Below are 10,938 nucleotides of genomic sequence, written 5' to 3'. Positions count from 1 at the left end.
CGGAGTCATTTAAATATTTTGGAATTTGTAAAGATTTGTTTTGTGTTCTAGGAAGTGGTGTATTTTAGAGAAGCTTCTGTGTGATGCTGAGAAGAATGTGTATCCATTGGTGCTTGTGTGGAATATTTCATAAATATCTGTTAAGTAATTTGTTGTATGAGCTTCTCTGATAATTTTTTGTTCAGATGAACTGTTTATTGGAGTAACAAGATATTGGAATTATCTAGTATCAAGGGTTGATGTTAATATCTGTCTTTAAATACAGAAATATATTTTTCATTTAATTGGGTGCACGATTTACATATGCTTAAGTTAGTAATGGCTTCTTGGGTTTTTTTTAGTTTTTTTTGCTTTTTTATTATTATTATTGTTTTATTTTACAATACTATTCAGTTCTACATAACAGCCACAGACTCCCTTGTTCTTCCCTTTCCTGCCCCCCTCTGCTTCCTCCCAGGCCACCCCCCATTCCCACCTCCTCCAGAGCAAGGCCTCCCCGAGGACTGTGATCAACCTGATAGACTCAGTCCAGGCAGGTCCAGTCCCCTCCTCCCAGATTGAGCCAAGCGTCCCTGCATAAGTCCCAGGTTTCAAACAGCTAACTCATGCAATGAGCCCAGGACCTGGTACCACTGCCTAGATGCCTCCCAAACAGATCAAGCCAATCAACTGTCTCACCTATTCAGAGGGCCTGATCCAGTTGGGGACCCCTCAGCCTTTGGTTCATAGTTCATGTGTTTCCATTCGTTTGGCCATTTGTCCCTGTGCTTTATCCAACCTTGGTTTCAACAATTCTTGTTCATATAAATCCTCCTCTTTCTCGCTAATTAGACTCCCGGCGCTCCACTCGGGGCCTAGCCGTGGATGTCTGCATCCAGATTCCTCAGTCCTTGGATGGGGTTTCTGGCACAACTATTAGGGTGTTTGGCCATCCCATCAGCAGAGTAGGTCAGTCCCGGCTGTCTCTCAGCCATTGCCAGTAGTCTTTTGTGGGGGTATCTTTGTGGATTTCTGTGGGCCTCTTTAGCACTTTGTTTCTTCCTTTTCTCATGTGGTCTTCATTTACCATGGTCTCCTATTCCTTGTTCTCCCTCTCTGTTCTTGATCCAGCTGGGATCTCCCACTCCCACAGGCTCTCTTTCCCTCGACCCTTGCCCTTCATTACTCCCACTCATGTCCAGGCTGTTCATGTAGATCTCAGCCATTTTTCTGTCATTGGGCAATCCTCGTGTCTTTCTTGGAATCCTGTTTTCCAGGTAGCCTCACTGGTGATGTGAGTAGCAGTCCAGTCATCCTTGTTCCACCTCTAGTATCCTCCTATGAGTGAGTACATACCATATTTGTCTTTCTGAGTCTGGGTTACCTCACTCAGAATGATTTTTTCTAGATCCATCCATTTGCCTGCAAACCTCATGATATCATTGTTTTTCTCTGCTGAGTAGTAGTATTCTATTGTGTTTATGTGTCACAATTTATTTATCCATTCTTCAGTTTTGGCTATTACAAACAATGCTGATATGAACATAGCTGAGCAAGTGCTTTTGTGGTATGATTGAGCATTCCTTGGGTATGTACCCAAGAGTGGTATAGCTGGGTCTTGGGGGAGATACATTCCCAATTTTCTAAGAAAGCACCATGTTGATTTCCAAAGAGGTTGTATAAGCTTGCATTCCTACCAGCAGTAGAGGAGAATTCCCCTAGTTCCACATCCTCTCCAGCATGTCTTCAGTGTTTTTGATCTTAGCCATTCTGACAGGCATAAGGTGGTATCTCAGAGTTGTTTTGATTTGCATTTCCCTGATGATTAGGGATGTTGAGCAATTCCTTAAATGTCTTTCAGCCATTTGAGTTTCCTCTGTTGAGAATTCGGTGTTTAGTTCTATAGCTCATTTCTTAATTGGACTGTTGAGCATTTTGATGTCTAATTTCTTGAGTTCCTTATATATTCTGGATATCAGACCTCTGTCAGATGTGGGGTTGGTGAAGACCTTTTCCCATTTTGTAGGCTGTCGCTTTGCCTTTGTGACCTTATCCTTTGCTCTACAAAAGCTTCTCAGTTTCAAGAGGTCCCATTGATTGATTGTTTCTCTCAGTGTCTATGCTACTGGTGTTATATTTAGGAAGTGATCTTCTATGCCAATGCGTTCAAGACTACTTCCTACTTTCTCTTCTAGCAGGTTCAGAGTAGCTGGATTTACGTAGAGGTCCTTGATCAACTTGGACTTAAGTTTTGTACACGGTGACAGATATGGATCTATTTGCAGCCTTCTACACGTTGATATCCAGTTATGCCAGCACCATTTGTTGAAGATGCTTTCCTTTTTCCATTGTACACTTGTGGTTTCTTTGTCAAAAATTATATGTTCATAGGTGTGTGGGTTAATACCAGGGTCTTCAATTCGATTCCATTGGTCCACATGTCAGTTTTTATGCCAGTACCAAGCTGTTTTTATTACTGTGGCTCTATAGTAGAGCTTGAAGCCAGGGACTGTGATGCCTCCAGAGGTTGTTTTATTGTACAGGATTCTTTTGGCTATCCTTGTTTTTTTTGTTTTTCCATATGAAGTTGAGTATTATTCTTTCCAGGATGTGAAGAATTGTGTTGGTATTTTGGTGGGGATTGCATTGAATCTGTAGGTTGCTTTTGGTAAGATTGCCATTTTTACTATGTTAACCCTGCCTATCCATGAGCATGGGAGATCTTTCCATTTTCTGAGATCTTCTTCAATTTCTTTTTTCAGGGACTTAAAGTTCTTGTCATATATGTCCTTCACTTGCTTGGTTAGTGTTACCCCAAGGTATTTTATGTCATGTGTGGCTATTGTAAAGGGTGATGTATCTCGGATTTCCTTCTCAGCCTGTTTGTCAATTGTATATAGAAGGGCTACTGATATTTTTTTGAGTTGATCATGTATCCTGCTATGTTGCTGAAGGTGTTTATAAACTGTATCAGTTCCTTGCTTGAATCTTTGGGGTCACTCAAGTATACTATCATGTCATCTGCAAATAGGGAAAGCTTGACTTCTCCTTTCCAATTTGTATCCCCTTAATCTCCTTATGTTGTCTTATTGCTCTGGCTCAAACTTCAAGTACTATACTGAATAAGTATGGGGAGAGGGGACAGCCTTGCCTCATTCCAGATTTTAGTGGAATTGCTTTGAGTTTCTCTCCATTTAATTTGATGTTGGCTGTTGGCTTGCTGTAAATTGCCTTTATTATGATTAGGTATGTTCCCTGTATTCCTGATTGCTCCAAGACTTTTATCATGAAGACTTGTTAGATTTCGTCAAATGTAGTAATGACTTCTTGTTTAACTGTTCCTGTGAGGAGGCAGAAGTGTCCATCTTTAGTTCTTCTGATTTATCTATTCTGATTAGTTTTAGTTTGAAGTCCATTCATCAGACATTAGGATATTGATACCATTTCCTTCAGCCTTGTGTTTGTATTTTCTTGGGCATCGCTCAGGCATTTCTTGTCCTTAAGCACTCTTTCCTTAATACCTTTCAGTGTTTTATTTGCATCTTCTTTAAACCACTTGAATTCTTTGAAGAAGTTTATGTTTTTTTTCTTTTACATTCTATGTCCTTCCGGTTCATTCGGGTAATTCTCATTGACAAACATTTCTGTAGGATTGTTAGGTTTAAGATGAGAGATGGCAGCTTGATCCTTCATGTTTCTTTTGTATTTTGGTGATGAGGTTTGGGTAAGTGGACTTCTTTTGTTAGTTCTTTGTCTGATGTGGAGAAAGCAGGCTAGAGAAGAAAAGAGGATGTGCAGGCCGGTTAGACTTAGAGGATGGAAATGGCTTAGCAGAATGACGTCAATAGAAAGAGGAGACTGGGCTGGGGCAAATATGTGTCCCCGTCCAAGCCTGGAGAGGTTCGATTCGGCATAGGAGTGTGGAGAGGTTAGATTCGGCATAGGAGAGGCATGTGGTTTGGTGACCTGTAGGGAAGATTCTGGCAGAATCCTGGAGGTTGGTTGTGGTACAGACAGGATTGGCCATACAGGATTACCATTGGCCGGGGCAGTGGATGTAGGACCCAGGCTAGATCTGGTGGTTGGGGAAGGTGCCTGGAGGGAAGGGCTAATCAGACTCACTGGGTTAGACCCTGGAGAAGGAGGTGCAGATTCTGGCTTGGGAGAAATATTGGATGTGGTGTGAGAGGGCTAGGATGTACGTACATACATACATACGTATGTATGTATGTATGTATGTATGTGTGCATATATGTATGTATGTGTGTGTGTGTGTGTGTGTGTGTGTGTGTGTGTATTGTATGTGTGCTTATGCACTGAGGAGGACCTAGTTTATGTGCTGCAAGTCCCTAAGCAGTGATAAAAGTAGTTATAATTCAAAGTCATTTTGGGTCTGGGCAGTAGGGGGCAGCCTGCAGCTGCATCCAAGAGCAAGAGAACTCAGATGTACCTGGTTAGAGCTTGCTTATCAGCTCTGTCTGGAGAGGGAGAGACTGTGACTATGGGTCCTGAGACCCATGTTTTAGGAGACAGAGTAAGTTGGCTAGAGGGTCTGTGATTTAACAGGTAATACACACTGTTTTGATGGCCAGTCCATTCCCAAGAGGTGCCAGCCCCCAAATGATACTTAAGATCTAGAAGGTTGTAGAGTTGGTCAGAGGAACACAGGGGGTCTGAGAGTCTTCAGCACCCTCAGGTCACACCTTCTCAGGTGTCTCTATCTTCAAACCTAACATGGCCACCATATTACCTCCCTCACTCTTTTGTTGTGACAGGGTGAGTCTCCCTACACAGCCCTGGCTGTTGTGGAACTCACTATGTAGACAAGACTAGCCTCAAACTCATAGAGATCCATCTGCCTCTGCTTCCAGAGCCACAACACCCGACTTGAGTAAAATATTCTGACACCTGTTGGCCTTTGCTATCAAGTGGCTCTTGCACTGAACATCCTTACCCTTGTTCTGGTCCTTAGAACTCGGGTTACAGTCTGCTGAATTTTATCTCATCACTGGCCCATCCAAGGCATTTCTCCCAGAACTCTCAGCTCTTTAATGGGAAACAGAGATCTCTAATTTCTCTCTTTTTCATTTACAAGAGTTCATTTCACCCTTCATCTCCACTAGCATTTTTTATTTCACTTTTTTGAAATCTTTTTTTAATTATTGTGCGTGAGTATTTAAGTGTTGGCACCAGGGCACCTATGTGGATGACAGACGACGACTTTGTGGAGTCGGTTCTCTCCTTCTGTGTTTCCATGGGTCCTGGAGATTGACCTCAGGACCTCAGCCTTGTGTGGCGGCATCTTTACCTTCTGAGCCATATGAGCCATCTGTCTGCTTTCTAGTGCCTGGGTATTGGTCATTGTATTTCCTTAGTTCTGAGGGAGAAGAGGGAAGCCAGAGTGGAGAGTGCTAGCAAGGAATCCCTAGGAAGAAAACTGCTTATGTGGACCCAAGGAAAAAAAAGTAGACACGGGACACTAAAAGAAGTGGTGTGTGTGTGTGTGTGTGTGTGTGTGTGTGTGTGTGTCTGTGTGTCTGTGTGTGTGTGATGCGTGCATAAAAACAACTAAAGAAAAAGTAGCATGAATTTGAAATAGAACAAGGTGGGTTATGTGGGATGGAGGAAAGGGAAGAGAGAAGTGATGTAATTTTAATCTCAAAAATAAATGAATTCTTAAAAATAAACAGATGGCTCTCTTCTCCACGCACGTGTCTCTCCCACAGGCCTGCATTTTCTGTCCTCTGTTTCTAATAAACTCTATAAGCGGATTCTGTCGTGTTTCGTGACGTTTCCTTGCAAAGGGTAAGAACACAACGCAGACAAAAACCTAACATTCTGGTGCCGTGCCCGAGCGGGCGCTCCCGGCGGGCGCTCCCAGGCGCTTTCCGCCGGCAGCCCGCGGACCGGGGAATCTGCTCCGTACGCGACAGACCGCTCTCCATTAGCCTGAATCGCATCCAAGTTCCATCCAACACCGACCGGATTGGTGAGTGCCCCCGCTTTCGGCCAGCGTAAACGGTTTCCTGCACCTGTGTGTTCGGCGCCTCACACGTGTTCTTGAGACCGGGGGAACCCCCGACCACGGTCTTCATTGGCTACGGTCGGCCCCTATCGCTGGCCAACTGGCCCAACTTTTCTAGCCATCTCCCACGCCTGCAGCCTGAGATATTTTTCGCGTTGGGGGCCACCGTCGGGGTGCGCCCCTGTGAATCCACGTGAGGTCGACACGTCCATCTCCTTGACGGAGGAGCAAACATGGTCTGGACTCCCGGGGAGTCCTTTCCTCACCGTGGAGGGGGCCCCTGCTTCTTTGGCTGACGAGCCTAGAAGCAGCCTGTGCCTGAAATCCGTCCTGGACTCTGGGGACGCCTGAGGTCTTGGCTCCGGATTACGTTCCTTTTTATTTTTATTTTTTATTTTTTTTTATTATTATTTTTCTGCCTCTGCTGCAGACATGGGAAACAAGGCTTCCAACCCTGTTACTCCTTCCTCTCCGTTGGGCTGTCTTGTTGAAGCTTTAAAACCTCTCAGTTTAATGCCTCACATAAAGATTTCTACACTAATTCGTTTATGTATAAAAAAAAATGAGATGGCCAAAGTATACTTTAAAAAATAAAAAAGGGCCGCTAAGCGGCTCCTTGGATCCCGATGTTTTGCGGGAGCTATCCAATTACTGTCAGCGTTCAGGCAAATGGAAAGAGTTGCTTTCTTCTCTCTCAACGCTAAACTGTCTCTTTTCGTTTCCTTCTCTCCTGCTCATATGCTCCTAGCTGTACGTAAACCAGAGGATTCTCAGACTCCGGAATTTCTGACTCTAGATCTTGCTAAGGAACCAATAATTAAAATTCATGTTCCATCCACTCTCTCAGATAAAAAGTAAGCTGGGTTCTTATACGTCTAATTCTGCTTCCTTCATTAAACAATTTCAATATATAACTCAATCTTATAGTCTCACCTTTCATGATATATACATGATACTTTCTAATAATTTACTCCCGGAGGAGCGCAGGCGGGTATGGAAGCAGGCTAGGACCCACGCAGACGAAATTCAGAGCGGCCCACCAAGGCTCTACTTCAGTTCACCAGCTTAGACCCGGAGAGCCCTGAGGGCAGGCAGCTGTTAATGACCCACTTTGTCTCTCAGAGCTTCCCCGACATTAGAGACAAACTTAAACGTTTGGAGAATGGCCCACTGACTCCACAAGCAGACATGCTGGCAATAGCTTTTAAGGTGTACCATGGTAGAGATGAAAAAGCCCATAGAAGGAGCTGCCAGATGCTGGCAAGCACTGTCCGACCCCGAAAGCCGTCTGGTTCCTGTTACAAGTGCAGGAGAGAAGGCCACTGGGCACGGGCGTGCACCAACGGCACACGAAAGGCACCGGCAAAGCCTTGTCCGAAATGCCACAAGAGGGGTCACTGGTCAGCTGACTGTCCTGATGTCCCAAGCGACACAGGAACGCCAGATGAGGATGAATGTGACAACGACCCTCCGGCTGACTTTGTAGGCGTGGCCTACAACGAGGACTGACGCTGCCCGGTTTCCGCCCCGGCCACTCCCATCTCACACAGGGAACCAAGGGTAGTGATCAAAGTTAATGGGCACCCCATCTCGTTCCTTTTGGACACCGGAGCTACCTACTCTGTCCTGAGAGAGTTTTGGGGCCCACCTCTCCTTCTCGTCTCCCTATTGTCGGGGTTGGGGGACAGCCTTATCTGCCTCAACAGACACCGCCACTTAATTGTATTTTCAGAGGCATCCCTCTCACACACACATTCTTAGTGGTGCCAAGCTGCCCTGTACCTTTAATGGGGAGGGATCTCCTAGCTAAGGTAGGGGCGTCCATTTCTTTCGCCCCACACATGTGCCTCATCCCAGACGCGCCAGTGGCTCTCCTCCTCCTCCTCCTAGCCACTAACTCTACAGACTCCAAATATGCTTTTCATATCCTCCTGTCCCACGCTGCTATTTGGAGGGAGCATGGACTTCTCACAGCAAAAGGAGGATCCGTGTCTCAGGCCATATAATGACCATGCAGCAGGAAAAGTTAAATATCGACTCAGACCGGTTCTAACACCAGGTCTTTTTTCCAAGCCTCCAGCTGTTCCAGTTCTAACACCAGGTCTTTTTTCCAAGCCTCCAGCTGTTCCAGACAGTCTGTTAACCCCTCTTTTATGTCATCTAAGGTCTATTCTATGGAGCTATGCGGACTGTTCACTGCCTCAGCCATGTGACAATCCTTGTCCATCTCCAATACACATTGGGGATCAGGTTCTTCTTTCCCCTCCGGGTCAGCGTCCTACACCCCTTTCCCCTAAGTGGCAGGGACCCTTCAAAGTAATTCTTGTAACCCCTACAGCTGCTAAACTCGAGGGCTTTCCTCACTGGGTCCACCTGTCTCACCTAAAACCTTTTATCTCACCTACATCCCAGAAGAATCTCTCTTCATATACAGTGAAACAAACAGGGCCTCTCACTCTCAAGCTCCAGAGGACATCAGGATCCCCTGCTTTGCCGCCAATTCCAGAGGAATAAGGTACCACCCCTTCCTTTTCCAACCAGGGCCACACAGAGCCGGAGGCAAAAAGGACCATCAAAAATATCCAGGCGGTAAGGAATAATGTAATACAATAATTTATCATTGTTCAATACTCAGCAACTGATCACCTGTGTTTCCCAAGTGTTAACCTAATAAGGAGAACAGGTGTCTTAAGTAAACTACCAAAGCAGGTGCCTTAAGTGAATTACCTCTAATGAGGCTTGTCTCAGATAGGAATTAAGCAGAGCACTAAGACCAGATCTACCTCAGGTAAATGTCACATGCCTCTATCTGGGCAGGCCAAATCTACCTCAGACAAATGCCAACTCCAAAACAAAATAATAATGATTCTTTCTCTCTAAGCTCTCTCTATGTCAACAGTATCTTGTTAAATGGGAGGCCCCCAGCCACGACACAGGAGGTCCCCAGCACCAGCACGGATGGACAGCCGCGGAACCAGAAGGCAGAACGTCGTTCCAGGACTTCCACCATTACTCCCGGACTTCACAAGATACCCCTCACCCCCCCCCCAAGAGCCAGCCGACGCCCACTATTCAGCTAGAAGCAGTCTTTGACAGAAACGTCGCCCCCGTACCCAGTCAACCACAATTTTTCTTTTTTTAAAAAGTAAAAGAGTCGGGAATGAAGGGTTCACAACGCAGCCACATTTACTGGGCGGACACTTCCACCTAGCCATTTCCGCATCAAAGAAGCGTCTTCCGTAGCTAGGATACCCGGTTGTCCCGGATATCTCCGCCTAGCAAGTTCCGGGCCAAGGGGTCTCGCGTGATCAGAGTCCCGTGGCATTGCATGGTGATGTAAGCGTGCAACATGACCATGTAGTGACGTGACCTGGCCACACCCCCAGCCGGTTTTAAAAGTCCGGCGCGATATTCCCCCATCTCTCTTCTCCACGCACGTGTCTCTCCCACAGGCCTGCACTTTCTGTCCTCTGTTTCTAATAAACTCTATAAGCGGGGAAAAAAAATAAAATAAAAAAAAAATAAATAAATAAACAGATGGTTCCCTTGCAGTCTATTGCTGGCCACCTCTCACCAGGGCCTAAGAAGGCAGGCAGGATTTTTTTCATATTTATTTATTTAAATTTTATTTTATTTTATGTGCAAGGGTGTTTTGCTTGCATGTACATTGTCTGTGCACCATGCACATGCAGTGCTCACAGAAGATAGAAGAGGGCATGAGATCCTCTGGGAGTACAGGCACAGACATGTATGGTCTGCCATGTGGGTGCTGGGAATCAAACCCAGGTTGTATGGAAGAATAGCCAGTGTTCTTAACCACTCAGCTTTATCTACAGCCCAGAATGCATGTGTTTCCCCAAAAGTCAGAGCCCTAAGAGGGCCCAATTCTTTGTAGTCTACAGGATCTTATCTGTAGTATCTTCATCCCATCATCCATGAGACAGCGAGTCTACTGGCTCCTCCCACTGCCTCTTACTTATCAGGAAGTCTCTGTAACTGTCAAGTGCATACATGGAATGATTGGATGGGTTGTGTCCCAAGTTCCGCTTTCTCATGTTTAGCTTAGTTTCATCATCCTTGAATTGGGAAGTTACTAAGCTGTACACCCTAATTCTTTCAAACAGTTCTAGCACCTGGAAATAATGTACTCAAATAAATGAGCCTATTGGGGCCATTCACATTCAAACTACTACAGTTAGAAAGTGGGTCTTCTCAATTCCTGTCATTCTACAGTAGACTTTTTAAAATGACTTTAATCTAGAGAATTTAAATGTTTTTAAGACTGCATGTTTTCTTTTTTGAATATACAGGTAATAGTGACCTCATTTTGGCTAAAAAAAAAAACCTCTATCCTTTTATAAATAGCTCAAATATATCTTCTTATGTTCACACAACAGGAAGATATAATAGCAGTCATTCCGTACTTATTGTAAGTGATGACCAATAGTTTCCAAAGACTCTAATTACCAAAGTTCACAAAGAGGCAACAAATACTCATGTATCTACTGTGTATATTGGGCTCGCCACTAACATTACTACAATGGAAGAACAGATAGCCTCCTTGATGAACTCTACTCATTTATTTTTTTGGTAGAAATAATACAAATTATATACAAACTTTCTCTGGACTGGAGAGATTGCTTAGCAGATAAGAGTTCACATCCAAGCACCATGTCAGGCGGTTGACTAATGCTCTAACTGCAGCTCGAAGGGATCTAGCAATCTCTACTAACCTCCAAAAATACTTGCACACACATATGTACACACACACACACACACACACACACACACACACACACACACACAAACCCAAAACACACATACTGAAAAGGAGTTATTTTTTCCTAACTCATTTGATGGGGCCAGCGTTTTGAGAATAAAGACATTATTTAAAAAAAAAGAATCTGATTTGTGGCATGGCTTCTGATCTCTAG

This window comes from Peromyscus maniculatus, chromosome 7, assembly GCF_049852395.1.
Source record: "Peromyscus maniculatus bairdii isolate BWxNUB_F1_BW_parent chromosome 7, HU_Pman_BW_mat_3.1, whole genome shotgun sequence".
Taxonomy (NCBI): Eukaryota; Metazoa; Chordata; class Mammalia; order Rodentia; family Cricetidae; genus Peromyscus; species Peromyscus maniculatus.
The sequence above is the reverse complement of the archived record's forward strand: the minus strand, read 5'-3'. Positions refer to the sequence as shown.